Consider the following 21,120-nt stretch of genomic DNA (forward strand, 5'->3'; position numbering starts at 1 on the left):
AGTAACTCGAAGTAGAAGTACTTAAGTGGCTGCTATTTCTGTTCTTCTCTGTAACATAAGTGCCCACAGGTGAGTACTTGCTTTTGTTAAACTATGTTAAGGATTTCATCCTTGGGGTGACTTGGCAAGTCTCTGAGTATTAGATTGAAAACAGGTGATTTTCAGTGGCTTTGGAAATTCTAACATACTCTGGTATTTAGTTTTAGGCAAACTTTACTGTTTGAAAAAATTGTTTTTTTCCTTGCTGTCTATGTTAACCTTGGACAATTTAATCTGTCTTTGCCATCTCTCCTTTTCTATAAGATGGGCCTAAGAAGAATGTACCTCATTGACCTTTTTTAACATTAAATGAGATAATATATGGTAGGGGAAAGGCTTTTTCCATTTTTTAAATAGATTTTCATTTTATTTGAAAAGCAGAGAGACAGAGATCTCCCATTCAGTGGTCCCTCTCACCAATGCTTGCATGAGCTGGGGATGAAAATGCCAGGATCCCGGAATTCCATCCGCGTCTCCCACGTGGGTGGCAGGGACTCAAGTACTCAAGCCATCACCAGTTGTTTTCCTGAGGACACAGTAGCAGGAAGCTGGGCTGGAGGAGGAAGCAAACAAGTGCTCCTATCTGGGATTCAGGCATCTTAACTGCTGCACCGAACTACCCCCAAGATGTATTTATTTTTAAATACATACTTATTTTTAAATAAGTTCTTACGATTGACCATTGCTATCAGTTACATCATGAGCTATTCAATATTTTTAAATAAAAAGTCCAATGTCTGGAAAAGGAAGAAATGAATTGTGAATCAGTTACCTCTGCTTTCAGATATTTTCCTTGAGGAAAAACCCCAATAGCTTAGGCCACACACCCCAAGATTGAGCACGCTTCCCATTGTCACAAACACGTGAACCAGCAGGGGCGCCTGTCAAGGCGGAGATGCTCGTGTTCAAAGTTTTATTTTTAATCAGCCTAATTGTATGCAAACACAGTTACAGGTAGGAAGCAGCAGCTCTGGGGTTCTGGTGCACAGAAGGGGAAATCCTAATTTGGAGCAGCCTGTGGAGGCTCTGATCCCACAGCTCTGGGGTGGGTCCTGAGAGCCTACATTTCTAACAGGCTCCCAGCTGATGCCGACGCTGCTACTTTTGAGTAAGGGACTACCTCACCTGGTGCCAGCAGCGCTGATGGTATCCAGAAAGTGTGGTATCCAGAAAGATACAGTATACTTTTATAGGACTACTCTAATGGGCTCAAACACATACAAATGAAGGCAAACATCATCATCTTCTTGGGGGATTTATTACTCTGAGAGCTCATTTTGGGTCTAGTGGCCTCCCTTTAGAGTTTTTCCTTTCAGAGGAACTATAACCTAGAGACTAAGAAGAGTGTGAGAACCAGCGTCCCTCCCACGTTTGAACCCTGAGGTTTGGGGATAAATCACTTAGCCCTTCCTAAGCCTCAGTTTCTCTGATGTAAAATGGACATAAAGATGACACCTGTTTGCATCCTGTGGGTGTTGGAGAACTTAATGAGGATGTATCGGAAGCCATCAGCCCCATGCTTGGCACATAGCTAGGGTGCAACTGGCACAGCCACCATGTAACCAGAAGGTGTCCGCTCAACCCTTCTGTGGAGACTTCTTGTCCATTCCTAGCATGTAACTCTTCACTTTGAACACAATCCATAGCACCAAACACCAAGATTTCACCCCCAAAATCTGAATGATGGCAGATGTTTGTCTGCAATCATATCCTACATGTAGAGTTAGAGAATTCACTTTGGGCTTCATTTGTTTGTGTGTTTGTCCTTTTTTTTTTTTTTTTTTTTTTTTTTAGACAGAGACAGAGTCAGAAACCAGGGCTCCGAGATATTTTTAGTTTTTCCAGCTACTGCGAATTCCCGTTGCCAGGAAGAAAATAAAGAAACGAAGGGGATGCCCTAGACTTGCCCTGCTTGCCATCCCAAACCACTTGTTCCCTCTGAGGAAGGGCATGTGTAGCCAAAACAAGCAAGTGTGGCTGATACACTGGGCTGAGGACAGCCACCAGGCATGGCTGGAGATAAAGCAACCATCAGCTAGCAAAGCCACCCAAGCAGCAGCCAGCAAGAGCCCAAGAAAGCACCCACAGGGGCTTTGGGAGGGAGGGCAGCGCTCTTGCCTTGGCCTCTGTGGTGTAGTCACTGCTCCCGGAAAGTCAGACCCTAGCTGAGAGCCACGTGTGGACACGTGTTTCTAGAAAGTCACTGCACGTGCCAGACATGCACAAGTTCAGGACATGGTCCCTGGTGTCAGGGAGCACACCACTTTTTTTTTTTTTTTTTTTTTTTTTAACAAACAAGATTGTCACAGGGAAGGACCAAAGTCAGTGTATAAAAGAAAGGCAAGGGATCAGCACTGCAGCATAGCGAGTAAGGCTGCTGTCTGCAGTGCTGGTATCCCATAAGGACATGGGTTCCAGTCCCGGCTGCTCCACTTCAATCCAGCTCTCTGCTGCTGTGCCTGGGAAAGCAGCAGAAGATGGCCCAAGTGCATGGGACCCTGCATTCATGTGGGAGACCTGGAGGAGGCTCCTGGCTCCTGACTTCAGACTGACCCAGCCTTGGCTGTTACAGCCATTTGGGGAGTGAACTAGAGAATGCAAGATCTCCCCCTCCCCCTCCCCCTCCCCCTCCCCCTCCCCCTCCCCCTCCCCCTCTCCCTCTTAAATAAAAAAATAAATAAATCTTTTTCAAAAAGAAAGAAAGGCAGTCAAAATGTTTGGAGCAAGGGAGGAAGCAGGAAGAGGAACATCAAGGAAGCAGAGAAGGCTAAAGGAAGGGAGAGAAAATGAAAGACAAAGAGGGAAGGAGGGGGGAAGGAAACCAGGAAGGAAGGACTTGATTCCCTAAATACATCATGGCAGCTGATTCCAGGGAAAGCCAAGGTCTGGGGAGCACCAAAACCTGCATCCTGACTCCCCAGGGAAAGGAGACAACTCACCCCATCAGTGAGGAAAAAAGATATACTCACATGGATAAGCTGAGAGAAATAGGACGGGCCATGGCGTGTGTAAGACTGGGAGAGGCAGAACTGGGCTGATTTGAATGGGTCCCTCCAAAGCTCAGCTGTGGCCAAGGTGATGGCGTTAAGATGTGGGGTCTGTAAGAGATGATTAGGCCTTAGGGCTCCTCCTGCATAAGGAGGACTCGGTGCCCTGATACAAGGTCTTACTGGTGGGAGTCTGTCCCCGACATGCCCTTCCACTTTCTGCCTTAGGGGGGCACACGTCCCTCCTCCATAGAGGATGTAGCATCAAGACACTTTTTTTTAATAAAAAGTTATTTTCCTCCCAAAGAAATCTTTTATTTAAGTAATACAAACTTCTTGCATTTCCTAAGTACAGCTTTAGGAATATAGTGATTCTTCCCACCATATCTTGGAAGCAGAGGGCCGCACCACGTCCACCACCTGCCACCACCCCGCCCCTCACAGCCTCCAGAAGTGGGAGCCCTGGATTTCTGTTCTTTACCAATTACTGAGTCTCAGGAATTCTGTTGCAGCAGCACAAATGCACTAAGGCTGGTCACCTTTCCTTAATGAACAGCTTTGAGAAGTATTCTTTGCCTCCTTTCATTTTACCTATAGCCCATGAAACTGGGAGAATGGTGGAAACTGGCATTGGAGTCGGGAGGAAGTGGTGGTAGGGGCTGAGACTATGACATCAGCCAGCTCCTAAGCACGCATCAGAAGTCTCCAAAACCCGGAAAGCTCTGTGTGTCTAGCACACGGCCTGACTCATGCAATCCTCACGGCCCCTCTGTCTCGGTCTCCTCTCCCTGAGTGGAGTAGGGATTGCACCTGACTGTCCAACTGTGGGGCTGGGCAAGCAGAGATGAAGCCGGGGTCTCAGAGTCACATGAGGCCTGAGTGGCAGAAATCAGCTCTTCTTAGCCAAGTGCAGCACCAAGCAGCCCCTCTTCCTCTTTCTCCTGGTACCTCACAGCAGCCAGCAGCCACCTGCACCTGCTAACAAGCGCCAGGCATAGGGTACATTCTAGAACCTGCAATGTGCCTTCCAGCCACTTTGAATTTTCCTCTCATTGGCTAAGGAAAATCCAGTTCCTGTTTGATCCACAGCTCTGCCACCTCTAAGGAGTCATTCTGCTTTCTGAAACTCAGAGGGGACCCCCGAATGAACCAGAAATACTCTGTACCCCCTTACTCCCTTCTGCACTGTGCTCATCTGACTGGGGCTACAGAGACATAGCCTGGGTGGCCAAGTTTTTTTTATAATAAGCTGATTTCCAGCTGAACTGATCAAAAGCAAACCCTCAGCCCATCTAGAATATTCTATGGTGACATTCCATAAAGTCAAGCCACCCTCCTGCAAAAAGTCTCCTTCAAAACACCTTGCAGGCAATTTTATTTTCCTGTCCAGAGAATTTTTACAGCCTCCTAAAATTGTCAGTCTGCCTCATCTACTCCATGGCAACAGACCAACAGGGCCTCATCTAATTAGCCAGTTTCTCATAAAACGTCAGGGTTTTGGCCCAAGATCATTCTCAGAGATATACTATGTAAATAGCCAGTTGGTGTCATCAGAGCACAAGAATTTAGTTTGGAAAAGCACCATGACTGGGCAGCCAGGGGAAGGGCCCAAGGCCTCAAACTGGAGAGCCGACCCGGAACTTGCTCTCAGGGACAGCTGGTTGAGGTTTTCCACTGGTGGGGCTTGATCTTGTGCAACCCCTCGTACTTACCCTGATCTGGGGCAAATCATGTAAGCCATCTGAGTTTGCTCATCATCATCATCGGAATAAGGCCAACCTCACAGGACTGTTGCGAGTATCAAGAGCAACAAAAGGAAAAGGAATGTGAGGGGACTTTAAAAAGTTCGTGGAAAATGAAATTAAAGGATGTTGATTTTGGTGTAAAAAAAATTGAAAGCCACATAGCTTTTATGTGATGCATAATTTTCATGAAATTTTTAAAGATTCATTGAATGAATTTTAGAAGTTTTTTGGCACCACATAATTCCATTTTCATGAACCTTTTGATGTCTGCACATATAACCCTCCTAATGTGAGACAAGGGACTGAGAGAAGTTAAGCAGCTTGCCTACGTCCATACAGGTGGCAAACGGTAGTTGAAACCCGAGTGTGAGTGACACATCCTGGGTTCTCTGTGCACTAAGTGCTGCACTCAGTAGATGAGAAAGACATTCATGATGGCTGTGGTCTCACTGGGGCACTGCTCCCAACCGGGTAAGACCTTCGAGTGATCCTCTCCTCAAGCTCCACTCCAGCCCAGTAGAGACTTCTTACGAGCAATGCTTTTTTGTATTCTGTTATTTGTTTAATTTATTTGAGAGAGAGAAACAGAGAAAGAGAGAGCTCTCATCTGCTAGTTCACTCCTTCCAAATGCCCATAGCCCAGAGGTGAAGTCAGGAGCCAGGAACTCAATCCAGGTCTCCCATGTGGGTAGCAGGAACACAGTCACTTGAGCCATCGCCACTACCTGCCGTGGTCTGCATTAACAGGAAGCTGGAGTCAGAAGCAGAGCCAGTGATTGAACCTAGGGACTCTGATATGGGTCACAGGCATCTTAGCCAGCATCTTAACCAGTAGGCTAAATGCTTGCCCCACCGGGGCAAAATTTTATCCCAATCACACACTTTTCTGTGCCATCAGGCAAAGCACAGGGTTTCCACAAGTTCAAACTCAGCCCAAATTTCCTGTCCCGATTCAGGAGAGGAAGTGGGGGCTCTTCTGGGTGTAAGCCAGCAAAATATCATGGCACCCACCTGTGCCCCCCCACCACTGCCTGTGCCCACGAGCTCAGAATTCCAGAAACAAATCATATCATTAAAAATAGTAATTTTATGGAGCACCTATGTAGGAAAGTCAGGCTCTTCACAATAGTTGATGTTCAATGATTTATTTTAAAATAATTTAATATTCACAATGAAACTAAGCTCACGTTTTTCTGTTTTTTTGTTTTGTTTTGTTTTGTTTTTTGTTGTGTGTGTGTGTGTGTGTGTGTTTTGACAGAGTTAGACAGTGAGAAAGAGAGGCAGAGAAAAAGGTCTTCCTTCCGTTGGTTCACCCCCCAAATGGCCCCTACGGCCGGAGCTATGCCGATCCAAAGCCAGGAGCCCAGTGCTTCCTCCTGGTCTCCCATGCAGGTACAGGGCCCAAGTACTTGGGCCATCCTCCACTGCTCTCCCGGGCCACAGCAGAGAGCTGGACTGGAAGAGGAGCAACCGGGACAGAACCGGCGCCCCAACCAGGACTAGAACCCGGGGTGCCAGTGCCACAGGCGGAGGATTAGCCTAGTGAGCCTCGGTGTCGGCTTTTTTTTTTTTTTTTAACTATTTCCTTTTTACAGTAAAGGAAACTGACACTTAGAGAAATGAGGTGAGGTGGCCAAGGTCATACAACTAAGAAAGATGGAGCAGGATTCAAATCCAGGTTCTCTGATGCCAGAACCAGGCCTTATCCCAGGATGCCCTGGGCCCTGTTGCTGCTGGAAGGCAGTGGCCAAGGAACACAACACCCTACCAGCCCCCTGTGGCTGGGCCAGACTCTCAAAAATGCAAACCTTGCCAGCCAGGCACCAGTGCAAATGCACACACAGCCTGAAGTAGATCAACCCTGACAGAAGTAACCCAGGAGGCCACGTAGCCGCGGAATGTGCCCAGCCCGATAAGAAGGCAAATGCCCGGCACCTTGTGGGGCCGGGACACAGATCAGGTTTCACTGCTTGGTGGTGGCAATGCAGGGCTCTATGTAGTCTTCGCCTGCCAGGACTGGCTGGCACTGATGTCCACAGCCTGCCGGGATGCCGGTCCCCACAGTCTACCCCGAGGGGGCCTTCTCTTGTGTCATGCAGCTCCACCGTGGGGCACAGTTCTCCAGCTGTAGAAGATAGCCAACCAAGAACAGAGCTCGCCCTTTACCACGCCCTTCTCTCTAGGTCACCTCACGCCTGCCCTCCATGGTACAGGGTCAAATGCAAACTCTATCAGTTCTGTCTGATCGACCTTGGATGACTTTATTTCATCTCTCTGAGACCTTAATGACCTTTTGTTTAAAAAAAAAAAAGGGAGGGGGTGTAAAAATGTCCACCTCCCAGAGTTCTCCCCAGGGCTCTGTTAAGGATTAAGGGGCCCAGTCTCCTGAAGCTTGGCGCATTGTAATATACTAATGAAATTCCTTGTACCTCTTAGCTTTAGAGTCACCTCCCTTCTCTGCATTTCAGTTCCTCTTATCACCTGCCTCATTCAACTTAGCATTTGATCAAGCACCAGCTTGGACCTACTTAGCTCAGCATTTTCTATTCCTGTGTAAGTCTTGTTTGTCCCAGAGCTCCTTAGAGCCAAGAATCAAGGCTAGTCTTCCTCTTGCCTCCACCTGGACCACCTGGCACAGTTTGGAGCGACCGTATGACCCCTAAGTCGCTGGTGGGTTGGAACTCCTCCATGTGCTGGTAAGATTACTAAACATTCTCTGATTTATTAAGTGTTATGTGTTGCACTGTGTGATTTACATAACTGTGTTTTTCATCCTGGCAAAATGAAGCAGTGCTGTTCTATCTACGTCACAGGTAGTCAAGTCTTAGGGTGGTTAAAGGAAGTGCCCATTCTCACAAGGACAGGAAGTGGGGAAAGTTAGGCTGTGAATCCACACATGCCCCAACTCTAACAATCAGACTCTTAAACCATGATCTTGATCCCACTTACTTAGTCAAGGCCCGTGTACCTGTTGGAATAAAGCATCTCACAAAAAGCCCACAAGGAGCTATAGGAAAAGGAAATATGCAGAAGGAAGCATCAGAACATATCTGGGGACGGGGCAGAGTTGGCCTTCATCTTCCTCTCGGACCAACCCAACCATCACCCCAGCTTCAGCCCTACTCATTCCTGCTAAACACACATGGAAAAAAAAGTCATAATCAAAAGTAGCAAAAATAATGTTTCTTCTTTTTAGAACTGTTTCCTTAAAATGTTTTCTTTTCCAACATCACAGCCTAAAAGGCCCACCAGATGGAAGAGACCCAAACAATTTATAAGGCAAAAAATAATCTTGCTTTTGAGTTATCAGCTTTGTTAAGAACTACCAAGAAAATGCTGGCTTCAGAATGTTAATTCCACCTGTCTGTTATCCTAAAATTAAAATCATTTGCATATTTGCTAGAGGGCTTTGAAATTCAGAAATCCATGTACTATAACTTGAAAGCCAAAAAAAATCAATCAAAGCAAGCCAAGACTTGTTCCCAGGAGCTAGAACTGAAATTTACAAGCAGCTCTGGGTACTTTCCTGCAGGGAGACTGTGGCTGCCGTCTGGGTCCAGCTGAGTCTGGTCTCTCCTCTCAATGCAACTGGAAGAGGAGGCTCACCTGCCTGCGTCAGTCACTCCACACCTTAGTGTCAAGAATGGGGCTACCCCCCAACCCCCGGGTGCTTTGCACCCTCCTTGATACTTCTAAACTCAAGCAGGCAAAGCAGACGGTCAGAGAAAGTGGATCAATGTCTTAATCAGACAAGGAGTGACTCCAAGTTCTGTGCCAAGGCTTTGACTTATGTGAGCACTTTTCACTGAACAAGCTCAGAGTCAGTTATTACTATCCCCATTTTACAGATGAAGGAATTGAGGCCGAGAGAGGTAAAGCAACTGACCAGTGTCCTAAGGTTAATAAATGGAGTTGGGACTTGAGCCCATATTTGCTGGCCCTGAGTTCCGTTCATTACACTTGGCTGCTTCCTCTCACAAGCCATCAGAGGCCAGCTCAAGCCGCATGCAGGCTTTAGCAAGAACACTGCTCATACCACGGCCTGGTGGCTCAATCACTTCATCTCAGGTCTGAGGTCAGATGAATGATAACGAGGGCAGAGGATCAGTGAGGTGGCCTCAGAGATCATCGTCTGATTGGTTCCAAGTCCTGAGATGGTGCTTGTTATCCAGCAGTAGAGACAGCCTTGGCCCTTGGCCCTTTGCCAAGGCCATGGTGCAGGGGCAAAGGGCACACTCATAAAGTTCCTGAAGCACCTGCACCTGGCTCCTTGCTGGCTGCACGAGCCTGGGCTTTCAGGTTAGCCCTGGTCCTTGTGATCGCTCGCTGAGCTTGTTTGGGTCTTGACCCCCATCTGGTCTACAGACAACACAGAGGAATGCAGGTGACCAGCCTGGGCCCCCTGCTGTCGCCAGCCCGTCCCCATCAAAAACACAGGGGCAGCAGGTGCTCCCTTTGCTGGACATGCCTTCCTCAGTGGTGCTGCAGGAGCCCAGCTTGTCACAGTAACCAGGACTCTCCGTAACCAAGTGCCTCAGTTTTAACACAGAAGAGAGCAGGGAGAAGGGAAGCAACAGGTGCTGAGCGCCTATTCTTCGCCAGTTACTGTGCACATGATCTATCTCTTCTGACCCTTCCCAAGAGCTCAGCGAAGGTAGCAGGCATGATAATAGTAGCCATGCTTTAAAATAGCCATATCCTGTGGCTAGGTTCAAGTTGTGGCTTTTTTTTTTTTACTGTTATCCACTCTTGGATAAATCACTTCACCACTCTGTGCCTCAGTTTCTACACTCACCATCTCTGCTAGTCTGCACCCTACAGATCTTAGACCCATCAGCTCCATAATCTCACAATCCAATAGTTTAAAATCTTAAAAATCTTAAAATCAAATCATAATCAATCTCTCTTTCTCTCTCCCTCTCTCTCATTTATACATCTCATTAGTTTTGTTTCTCAAGATAACTCCAATACAGATAATTGCAATACCTCAGGGGTTGCTGTGAGAAATAATGAGTTAAGATGTGTAAAATCATCGCATAGTGCATGGCTCCTGGTAAGAGATCACATCGTGTCTGTTCACAAGGTACAGATGAGAACTGACGCTCAAACCACCCACCCAATGGCTGAATCCAGGACCATCTGACTCTGAGTGGGTTGGGGTGGGGGGTGAATTTCTAAGGCACAGAGGAGAGAATAACAGAAATTCATGGGTAAAAAACATAAGGTGCCTCAATTCAGTGCTGTGTTCCAATGTGTTAGGGCCAAGGGCAACTGGGCTTTGATTGAGCCCAATAGGTAGATGAGTATTGCCCTCAGCTTTAGGGAGGAAAGTTTGGGGACCAGTTAGGATGACTGACTTGTCCTGGATTTCCCAAGACTTTCCCTATTTTAGCACTCATAGTCCCACATCCCAGGAATACCCTTAGTCCCAGGCTACCTAGGACAGTGGGTCACCATAGGAATAGCACTCCTGATTTTGAAAAGAAACTCAAAAATTCAGGATTCTTTACACTACCTGAGCCCTTCAGACTTGATAGCTCTGCTTTAGGACTTCTTGCAGACTCCACTTCCTGTAGAGAGAACATTTGTCATTTCACCAAGGAAGCACCAAGCCTCCTCTGTTAACACTGCTTAGCTCCCTTCAATCTCATTGGCTGTGAGCAGAGAACTTCCCATCCCCTGCTTTTAGCTGGCAAGTCTCCCATTCAGCAAATGAGGACAGTCAGGGCCAGGGAGCCTTGCCCAGCTGCTTAACCCGGGTCTCTAGGCTCTGCATCCTGCGTTGCATCGACCACATCCTGGCCAAGGACGTCGTCCATGTTGATTTTGGAGAGGGTAGCTCAGGCACGAGCACCCCCACCCCTACCTCAAAGAAATGGTTTTCCTTTAAGAAGGGTGATGTGCCAAGGGCTGCTGGGCATGGCTGTCAACTAGGCCCTGGGGTCTGCAGGTTCCCACAAAGAGCCTCTGTGCAAAGACCCGCCTGCCTGCTCACTGGCTCCCCCTTGCTCACGCTCTGGGGAAATGAAGGTTTCCAAGAGGCACTTAAGGTAGTGTTCTCATCTGCGCGTCTCCACTGCCTGGGGCGCCCTGACTGTCCCCTCTCAGCACAGAAGGACTAGGCGAATGAATGGTGCAGAAAGTGGAAGGGGCGACAATGGGGGCACCAACACAGGGAGAACCACAGCCTGAAGAACTTCTGCTTTGAGTTTCAGCAGCTGAGAATCTCAAAGAAGAGGGACTGGGCATAGGGCCATCCTTTGGCACCATGGAGTAAGGCATCAGGAGGGGTGGGGAGGGAGAGACTGTGGTTTTAAGAAGCTTGTAAAGATTCAAGAGCCAGGAGTTTCGGTCCCAATTTGCCATGCAAATGTGACATGGCATGGACAAGGATCATTGTGACGGTTTCAGGAAGTGGGTCTAGAAGGCAGGAGCCCCACTGCTTCCCTTAAGCCAAGGATGTCCAACAGTGCACCATCTACCAAGCCTAAGGGAAGGTCCCTTCTCAGGATAGCTGGCCTGGCCTGGGCTTGGGGCCACTTAATGCCATCATGATTATATTAACTCAGTTTCCAATGAGAGTCTTGGCTGCTACCGGCTTCCAGGCCACCCTCAGTCCTATAACCAGAGAAGTCTTCCCAGTACCTGTTGCTTGCCCCCATGCTCAGAGCCCATGGGCTGTTTCTGGATCTGTATATCAGTCTGTTAACCATCCCAACAAAACTTCCTGAGCCAATGAGACACTAGGACATTTGCCCAAGGTGGTGCTGCTAGTGGACTGAATCCAGACTTGCCTCCGGGGACCAACATCTACTTCTATTTATTGTGAGCATTGATTTAGATCATAACAAAACAGTGCACATAAAATGACTGATTAGGGCTGGACACTTTCAGTGTTCCATAAGCATTGGCTCTTCTTAGAGATAATGTTAGCACCCAGTTTTTACAAAGGACTGAGATTTACGGAGCTTCCACTATTTTCTCAAGGCTACTTATACCAAGCCAAAGTCAGGGCCAAGATTACTATGTCATGTTTAGAGCAGGAGAATAAAACTCACCAAGTGAATTCATGACTCCTTTACTGGTATTATCTTCATGGCCTAAAACCCTGCATATTTGTCACACGGAAAGTGTGAGGAGTTAGGGTTAAAAGTTAGGAATTTCAAAGGTACAAACATGAAAAGCATTTTTGTAGGTTTATAATTTTTATTAAAAGGTAATGACTGCCCATGCCATGTGGTGTTCTGTGTCTCCTAGGCTGGAGTGGAGAGAATAAAGGTCAAGGTCATGATTTAAGGCTTGTAGCTCTGCTCTAAAATCAGTGCCCTCATCTAGCCTTCTCTCCAGGGGGATGGCAACGTATGGGCTCTTGTCACTAAAGATTTTCCAGGAAATACAGCCTGAGCCTCTGTCATCCTTGTTCCTTCCCACATAGCTAATGAGAGCTGCTATTGAGTGTTTCATGTGTACATGGCTGTAAACCATGGGCTATTCATGTAGTATCTCAATTAACCCTCACAGCAGCCTTCAGTTAGTGAGAATGCAATCTCTATTTTGTGGGTGTGAACCCTGAGGCCCAAAGAGGCCATCACCTACCCATTTGGAAGGCTGAATCCTCAGCTCACACAGCTGGCTACCTGCTGCCTTGGTGCACCCTCTTGCAAGGTCAGCCCACTTCCTCTGCACTGTCCTCTCTGGAGAGACGGTGCTTTATCCTAACACGTGTGCAGCCCTGTTTCAAAAGGTATTGATTTATGCAGCCACTTTGGAGGATCATTTGTCAGCATCTATTAAAATGTTAAGTTTGCATACTCTGTCACAAGCAAGTCCACTTCCTCTGTGCTAGAAAAAACATACAAGGACACATGAAGATCTGTCCAAGGATGTTCACTGAAACATTCAGAGTAGACTTTTGAAAACAACGTGAATGTCCACCAATTGGGAATGGCCAGAAACAAACAGAAAACGAACTGTGCTAAATACCTGGTACATGAAATTCTGGGCATTAGTGAAGAATCAATGAATCCACTTATGCTCACATGGAAATACCGGCAAGACCTATTGTGATGTCAAAGAAGTTTCGGAGTAGAGTTTACAAGTATGACTAAACATCTTACAGAAAGAACAGTGAGAGATGCTGAGGTGTGTGTGTGTGTTTTTTTTTTTTTTTTTGTCTTTTAAGTTTATTTATTTGAAAGGCATAGTGACAGAAGAAGAGAGGGAGGGAGGGAGAGAGACAGAGAGAGAGAGAGAAGAAACCAAGAGAACTTTCCATCTGCTGGTTCATTTCTCAAATGCCTTCAATAGCCAGGGTTGGGCCAGGAGCCCAGAGTTCAGGGTCTTCCACATGGGTGGCAGGGGCCCAAGCAGTTGAGCCATCATCTGCTGCCTACCAGGCTTGTTAGCAGGAAGTTGGATCAGAAATGAAGGAGCCAGGACTCTGATATGGGATGATGACATCCAAGGCAGTGGCTTAGCCTGCTGCACCATGATGCCCACCCCAATGCTGACATTTACTATGCACACATATACGTGTACAGAAACATTTAGAGACAGCTCTGAAGTGATATAACCAAACTGAAAACTGTAACTACCCACTGAATAGGAACAGGTGGTAGGAAATAGGGATCAAAGGGGAATTCTGCCTTATCTGAATAATTCTAACTTTTTCATAATAATGTATTCATGCGTTACTTGTGTAACAGTGGTGGATGTAAAATAAAGTTGTTTTAATTTGTTCTGTTATAGAAATGGTAGCCTGTGGTGGTTAAGGATACAGCATGGACCCACTCAGACCTTGGCTTCCGTGTCAGCTTGACTGCTCAAGAGATATGTGATCTCATCCATAAAGTTAATTTGATAACACCTTAGAAGATATAGTGAGCAGTTAAATGAGTTAATGGATAAAGCACTTGACCCTGTGCCAAGAGCATAACAAATGATCAATAGTCACTGTTAGTTCATACTGGTCCTACAGCCCAGTGACAGACTGCACTCGGGCTGGTGGGCTGTGGTGCTGGCACTGATCTGCTGGGGAGTGCCAAACACCCCATCATGACTCCAGAGATGCTATCAGGGGGTTATGGAGAGCTCATGCCCCTGCCACTCTACACAGGTATGCTGCCACCAGCACCGCCACCACGGGAGAACTGATGGCAGACCCAAGAGGAAAGTCGAGCAGGAAGCAAACATGATAGCGCTTCTGTGCTGGGACCAGAGGATGCCTGTGGATCAAGGGCCAGGAAGCCAGCACTCAGCCAGGACTTTCCAACATCCCATCCCCACACACAGGCACCCAGGAACAAGTGTCTTAGCTCTGGGAGCAAGGAGTCACCCCCCAAGGAGACCAAATCCCTTCCCTTGGACATAGAGGGGGAAAACACAGGAACTTAAAGAGCACATGTCGGCCGCCGTGGCTCAATAGGCTAATCCTCCTCCTACGGCGCCGGCACCCCAGGTTCTAGTCCCCATCGGGGCGCCAGATTCTGTCCCGGTTGCCCCTCTTCCAGGCCAGCTCTCTGCTGTGGCCAGGGAGTGCAGTGGAGGATGGCCCAGGTCCTTGGACCCTGCACCCGCATGGGAGACCAGGAGAAGCACCTGGCTCCTGGCTTCAGATCAGCGCGATGCGCCGGCTGCAGCACCAGCCGCGGCAGCCATTGGAGGGTGAACCAACGGCAAAGGAAGACCTTTCTGTCTGTCTGTCTCTCTCACTGTCCACTCTGCCTGTCAAAAGCACATGTCTTCCTTCTCCTAAGGCTCTCCCTTAATTGATCCCACCAAGCACTGACTTTGAAGAGAGGGCAGGTGGAGCATTAGAGACAATTAGAAGGGACCTAGGAAGGTCCAGCTGGGACACAGGAACCCGTTCACAGAGAATAAGGGCTGCAGCCCCTAGCCCTGACCCTCCCAGCCCAGTGCACACCCACAACCCCAGTATGGCTGCTAAACAGGTGCCTGGGCAGCACCGTGCACACAGAGCAGTCACCTGAATCCCTGTGATGGACTCGGGGTCGAATAGCTATGTAATCTCTGGGGATTAATACTTTCCTGGCGCTCAGCCACGCAGGCACAGGTCCTGAGTGCTGCCGTTACAGAGCCGAATCCCGATTAAATATTGACTATAGCTCTACCTGCCTTATCTTGATTCAGTGAAACCCCAGTCCCTGAGGAGCTGTGTGGGGTGGAATCCACCTGGCTCCCACCCCCGCCTCTCCCACCCCCGCCTCACACACCAGAGCAGCAGAAGCCCTCCTGACCATCTCAGAAGGGACACTTCTCTGAGTCCCGGAAAACCCAAACCCACACTCCTTCCTCGGCAAGCATGTTCTGAATTGTTAGACCCTAAAATAAAAGTCTCCTTGCGTGGTCTGGGCTTTAGGGGCGACTGGCAGGAGTGTCACCTGTAGAACTTAATAAATCACTCATTAACTTCCTACCAGCAGAGTAACTTGTAGGTGGAGGATTGGGGACTAGGAGGGGCAGAGAGCTGGAGCTAGTCGTCAGAGCTCCCTGGTGTCCAGGGGGGCCTGCCTGGGCCTGAGGGTGCCCAAGAATCCCAGATCTCAAAGACAAGATCAGCCGGAAGTGGTCCCAGCTTGCCCTTTCTGACCTCCCAATGCCATCCATAGGAGGCATCTACAGGAAGAGGACCCTGGCCTCTCCCTGGGCTCTGATCGAGACCCCTAGCCTGGGCCCAGCGCACAACAGGTTAAGTCATCGCCTGCAATATTGGCATCCCTATTGGAGAGCTGACTCAAATCCCAGCTGCTCCGCTCCTGATCCAGCTCTGTACTAATGTGCTTGGGAAGTCAGTGTAGGATGGCCCAAGTGCTTGGATGCTTGGATGGATTTTTAGGCTCCTGGCTTTGGTCTGATCCAGCTTAACCATTGTGGCCATTTGGGGAGTGAACCAGTAGATAGAAAATCTCTGTCTCTGCTTCTTCCTCTCTGTCACTGTGCCTTTCCAATAAATAAATAACATCTTTAAAAAAACAAAAATAAGACCCCTGGCCTCCCCTCTGAGAAAGGATAGGATGGGGCATGATTTCTCCTTGGAGGCCAAGAGGGGGTGACCCCATGTCCTAGGCTGCCTTGTTGACAGAGGCCCATGTCTTCCCCACAAAGGTTTCCACCTGCAGGGATAGCTGCAGACATGGAGGGCAGATATTCAGAGGGGTGGTGGGCTCTGGCCCTGATGACTCCCTCAGGTGGAGGCCCTGCTCTGCTGTGTGGCCAGAGGACTCTGCTCTCCCAGGCTGAGACGTGAAGCCCATCAGAGCCTTCATTCAAGGTTACCCCTCGCTCCCTTCTGCCCCACAACAGAGAGCAGATTTAAAGCACTGGAGATTCCCATGCAGATGGGGCCCCTGATAACCCCCTGATGGAGTTCCAGAACTCACAGAGGGACCCACATCTCTCTCAAACACTAGGGATGGTCTTCTGTCCAGGAAAAACCAAGTTGCATGGGATGCCCCAGGATTCCAGAAGGAACCCCTAAGAAAACAAGTTTTCTTCCTTCTCATCATCATCACAGCCAACAATCATGCGAGACACCAGACCCTAAGCCGGATGCTTGGCATCCACATTATCTCACTTAATCTTCATGGCAAGCATTTGAAGACCCATTTTACAGATGGAGAAACTCAGGAAGAGCAGCACCAAGCAATTTGCCCCTAGTCACGTGGTTATTAAGTGAAAGAACCAGGATTTTAAACTAGATCTCTCTAACCTCATAGGTCATGGTCATAGCTGGTCACAGCCCCGAGAGCTGCACTGCCAAGGCCACCACAGGACAAAATGCATTCCTATCTGTTAAGTGATTCCAATAATGCCCAGTACATAGTAAGCGCTGGACAAGTGTTTGTTAAATAGTAAAAAGTTGTGGCCAACCCACCCATGTGGCTATGCTGAAACCTACAAAAAGTGAGTGAAGACAGCAAGACTGAAGACACGCTCAGCCCTTTGTGCCTCCATTCAACTCCTCACCTGTCTCCTAACCCCATCTCATAGAAGGCGAGAGTCACTCTAGCATCATTCCCATCCCAGACGTAGGAAGTTCAGTCTGGACTTTTGTGTCCCTGGAGTCAAAAGGGGAAAGGTGACTTCCTACAAGGGCACCTGGCAATGCCCCAACCAGCCTCCAAAGCCTCAGAGCTCCACACAGCTGGGGCTGGTTTGCACTGAGGTGCAGGGGACAGCATCATCCGGGAATAAGTCTGAATTATGCAAATCACCTGGTCCAGGATTCTTCAGAAATCACCAAAGGAAGTTGCTTAACTGATGAACCCAGCTGTAGAGCAGAAGTAGACAGCGCTGGCCTATGCGAAGTATTTTCCAGGATGAGACAGCCTGATGAGCTCAGCACTGGTGGGAGAGCCACGCTGTTCATTTCATCCAGGGGATTTGTCCTTGCCCCACAAGAAGTCTTTCACTTCTGCCCACACTTATGAAAGGGAGTGAGATTCCCCCTGGGAACCCTTGAGATTCACTTAAGAGGAGAGGATTTCTCCCATCAGCCTTGGGCGCTCTGAGTTGTTTACTCTGACTAGCCTGATGATCAGGGCTTCTCAGACAGGGTGGGGTTGCACTGGGCATTGGAGGTAAGTCAACAAGAAGAGAAAGGGCACATCAGAGACGTGGAGATGAGAAGGTCCACAGTTTATGTTAGGAAAAGCATATGGTTGAAGTGAAGAGTACAGGCTTGCGATAAATGGCAAATGAAGGCAAGATGTATATTACTGTAACAGGGGGCTGGAGCAGCAGGTTAAGCCACCGTCTGCAACACTGGCATCCCATGTAAGCACCAGTTGAGTCCTGGCTGCTCCATTTCCGCTCCAGAGAATGGAAGCTCTCTATGTCTCTCCTCCCGCCTCCTCTCTCCCTCTAACTTTGGCTTTCAAATACATAAATAAATAAATATTTTTTAAAAAATGGTAACAAAGCTAGGAATATTTAATGAGACCAAAAATTCACATCTGCAAATTATAAAACTCACCACTTAAACAACAACAAAAACTACAACTGAAATCTAGACAGTTTCCTTAACAGTGGGCAGTGGAGATTTAAAAGCAAGAGATGAGGTCAGTACACATACAAACTCATAAGTGCATTTGCATAGCTAAGCTCCTGGGCCCAGCTGGGGCAGACAAGCCCCAGGAGGACCAACAGTTTGGCCACCTGGAACTCAGGCTGCCAGGGGAGTCGCAAGGAAGGGCTCCTGCAGGGAAACTTGGCTTCCCCATCCAAATGGCAGCTTAAGACATCAGCTTCTCTTGTGGTTTCCATGCAAAGGAGCCACTGAATCTTAGGGTAGGTGGTCAGCCAGAAATTTCCTATCCATCCATCTGCCTCCAGGCCAAACTGCACCACATACAATGCATCAAAGACAAACAGCTGAGTTCATCAAACCTGTGTTGTGACAGTGATGTGCACAGCCCAAGGGATCTTGCTGACTGCATTCACTCCAGTAACCCTGGTAACACCTCACCACCTTTGCAACCAAAAGCTTTTCCTTGTCAGCCAATGTTGAGCATTGGAGTGGGACTGTGAGGACCTATATCTTCAGATAACAGAAACTGCACCATCTTCTCCACATATACTCCCTCTGTTTGTCCTTACCTAGCATGGGACATGCCACCGCAGATCCTTCCAAGTCTCCTTCCACTTATTCTACGAAGAAAAGCATAGCATAATGGCCTGGACTCAGGTGCTGATGTAAGACAGAAACGAGGCTCTGGTGCTACCACCCACTGCAACCTTGAGAGCCATCTTACTACCATGCACTCACTTTCACCTCTGTAGAATGAAAATAGCAACATCATTTAGTTGTAAGATTGCTGTGATGATCAAAGGAGAGCAGAGAAGCCAAACTCTTCGTAAGTTCAAACAACTTCATAATATGAAATACTATGAGTTCCATTTATGAAAGTAATATCAATGCTACTGAGCAAGCAGTAAGCATTAGGAGGCTAAAGTGCATGTATGAATATCACATAAATTAGACTTCAAAACAAGCAGCAGGACCAGAGACAAACAATCTTTTATAATGATAAAAGAGTCAATTAATAAGGAATGTATAAAAACCTTAATTATGTATATATACCTGATAACAGAGATTTAAATGAATCAGAAGTTTACAGGGGGCAAGCATTTGCCCTGGCAGTTAAGGTGCTTCTTGGAATGTTCACATCCCATATTAGAGTGCTTCCGTTCAACTAACTCCCAACTCTGCTTACAGTTACAGCTGCCCGCTAATGTGTGCCCTGGGAGGCAGCAGGTGATGGCTGATATAGTTGGGTCCCTGCCACCCACATGGGAGACCTGGACTGAGTTCCTGGCTTCCAGTTTCACCCTGGCCCAGCCCTAGCTATTGGGGGCCCATGGGAACAGAAACAGCAGATGTGAACCCTCTCTTTCTATCTCTGTCTCTCTAATAAATCAACATTTTTAAAGTCAACAAAATTACCTGAAGGAATCAGCTCACAACCATGTTAGAGATATTAACAAACCTCTCTCTGCAGTTGACAGAATGACTAGACAAAATCATCAGTAAAACAGAGAAAACCGAACAACACTATTATTAACTGTTAACTATTAACTGAATTAATGTTTAAAGAACACCACACCAAACAATTAGAGATTCACTTTTTCTTCCTATGGTATATTCAAGAAAGTCTAAATACTGGTCTGAAAAAACTCATCATAGTTGAAAAGACTGAAATTTTACAGAGTATGTTCTTTCAAAGTGAAATTAAATTGCAAATCAGAAAAATTACAATATATAGAAAACTTCCAAACTATCTGGATGTTAAATAAAGTAATATCTAAATAACCCATGAGCCAAATAGGAAAGCACATAGGAAATTGGAAAATATATTTTTAAAGATTTATTGGGGCTGGCACTTTGGCATAGTGGGTAAAGCCACCACCTGCAGTGCCAGCAACCCATATGGGCACCGATTCAAGTCTCGGCTGCTCTACTTCTGATCCAGCTCTCTGCTATGGCCTGGAAAATCAGTGGAAGATGGCCCAAGTCCTGGGGCCCCTGCACCCATGTGGGAGACCCGGAAGAAGCTCCTGGCTCCTGGCTTCAGATTGGCACAGCTCCGGCCATTGTGGCCATCCAGGGAGTGAATCAGTGGGTAGAAGACCTCTCTCTCTCTCTCTCTCTGCCTCTGCCTCTCTGTTACAGAGAGAGAGGGAGAGAGACAGAGAAAGATCTTCAATCTGCTGGTTCACTCCCCAGATGGCTGAAACTGCCAGCACTGGGCCAGGCTGAAGCCAGGAATCAGGAGCTTCATCCAGGTCTCCCACATGGGTGACAGGGACTGAGGCACTTGGGCCACTGCTTTTCCTAGGTCATTATCGGAGAACTGGATAGGAAGCAGAATAACTGGGACATGAACTGGTGCACATATGGGATGCTGGTGCTGCAGGCAGTGGCTTTACCCACTATACCACAATGCCAGTCCTAAAATTGGAAAATATTTCTAATTTAAAAATGAAAATTCAATATATCAAAATTCATGTTATAAGTATTAAAGGAAAATGCATAGATTTAAATATTTATACTAGAGAGCTAAAAAGGCATCAAAAGAAAATAATACTGACCTTCAAAAAGTACAAGGAAAATATATATTATGAAAAATTATGCAAGGATTTCAAGTTTATTCACACCAGAATAAGCCTTTTTTTTTTTTTTTTTTTTTTGAGAAACAAACAGAAACAGACAGACAAGAGCTCCCACTTGCTGGTTCACTTCCTCAAATGCCCACAACAGCCAGAGTTGGACCAGAATGAAGTTGGTAAGCAGAAAATCTAGGGCTCCTACATGGGTGGCAGGGACCCACCTACTTGAGCCATTACCTGGGACCTTCATGGTATCCATCAGCAGGAAACCAGAAGTGGAAACAGAGTCAGTCTCAAAACCAGATATTCCAATATGGGATGCAAGCATCCCAACCAGCATCTTAACTATTAGGCCAAGTGTCCACCACTAACATAAGCTTTTCTTTTAATAACATTTTTTCCACAAACACTCTGAAGTATCCTTAGATCTTTCAAATATAGATCAATAATTCTCAACTAGAAGTGATTTTGTTTCCCAAGGGACATTAAGCAATGTTTAAAGACATTTTGTTTCCACAGCTGGCATTTAATGAATAGGGATCAAGGTTGATGCTAAACATCCTACAATACTTAGGATAGCTCCCCATACCAAAGAATTATTCCCCCCACCAAAAAAGCAAATATGCCAATGTTAAGAAGCCCTGATCCAGCGAAAGAAGAGCATAGAAAAACCAAATTAAGTAGAAGAAAAGTAATACGGTGTAAAATCAAGAGAACACAAA

General features: G+C 47.2%; 1 long non-coding RNA gene across 3 annotated transcripts in view; it reads right to left on the minus strand.

The window, feature by feature from the left end:
* Positions 1–21,120, minus strand: part of LOC127491747 (uncharacterized) — a 58,037-nt gene that overhangs the window by 24,609 nt on the left and 12,308 nt on the right. For all 3 annotated transcript variants that reach the window (XR_011390563.1, XR_011390562.1, XR_011390560.1), the window contains one exon: positions 3,009–3,137. This is a non-coding gene — a long non-coding RNA (uncharacterized lncRNA). The remainder of the gene's footprint in view (positions 1–3,008; positions 3,138–21,120) is intronic.

This window comes from Oryctolagus cuniculus, chromosome 1 (assembly GCF_964237555.1).
Source record: "Oryctolagus cuniculus chromosome 1, mOryCun1.1, whole genome shotgun sequence".
NCBI lineage: Eukaryota > Metazoa > Chordata > Mammalia > Lagomorpha > Leporidae > Oryctolagus > Oryctolagus cuniculus.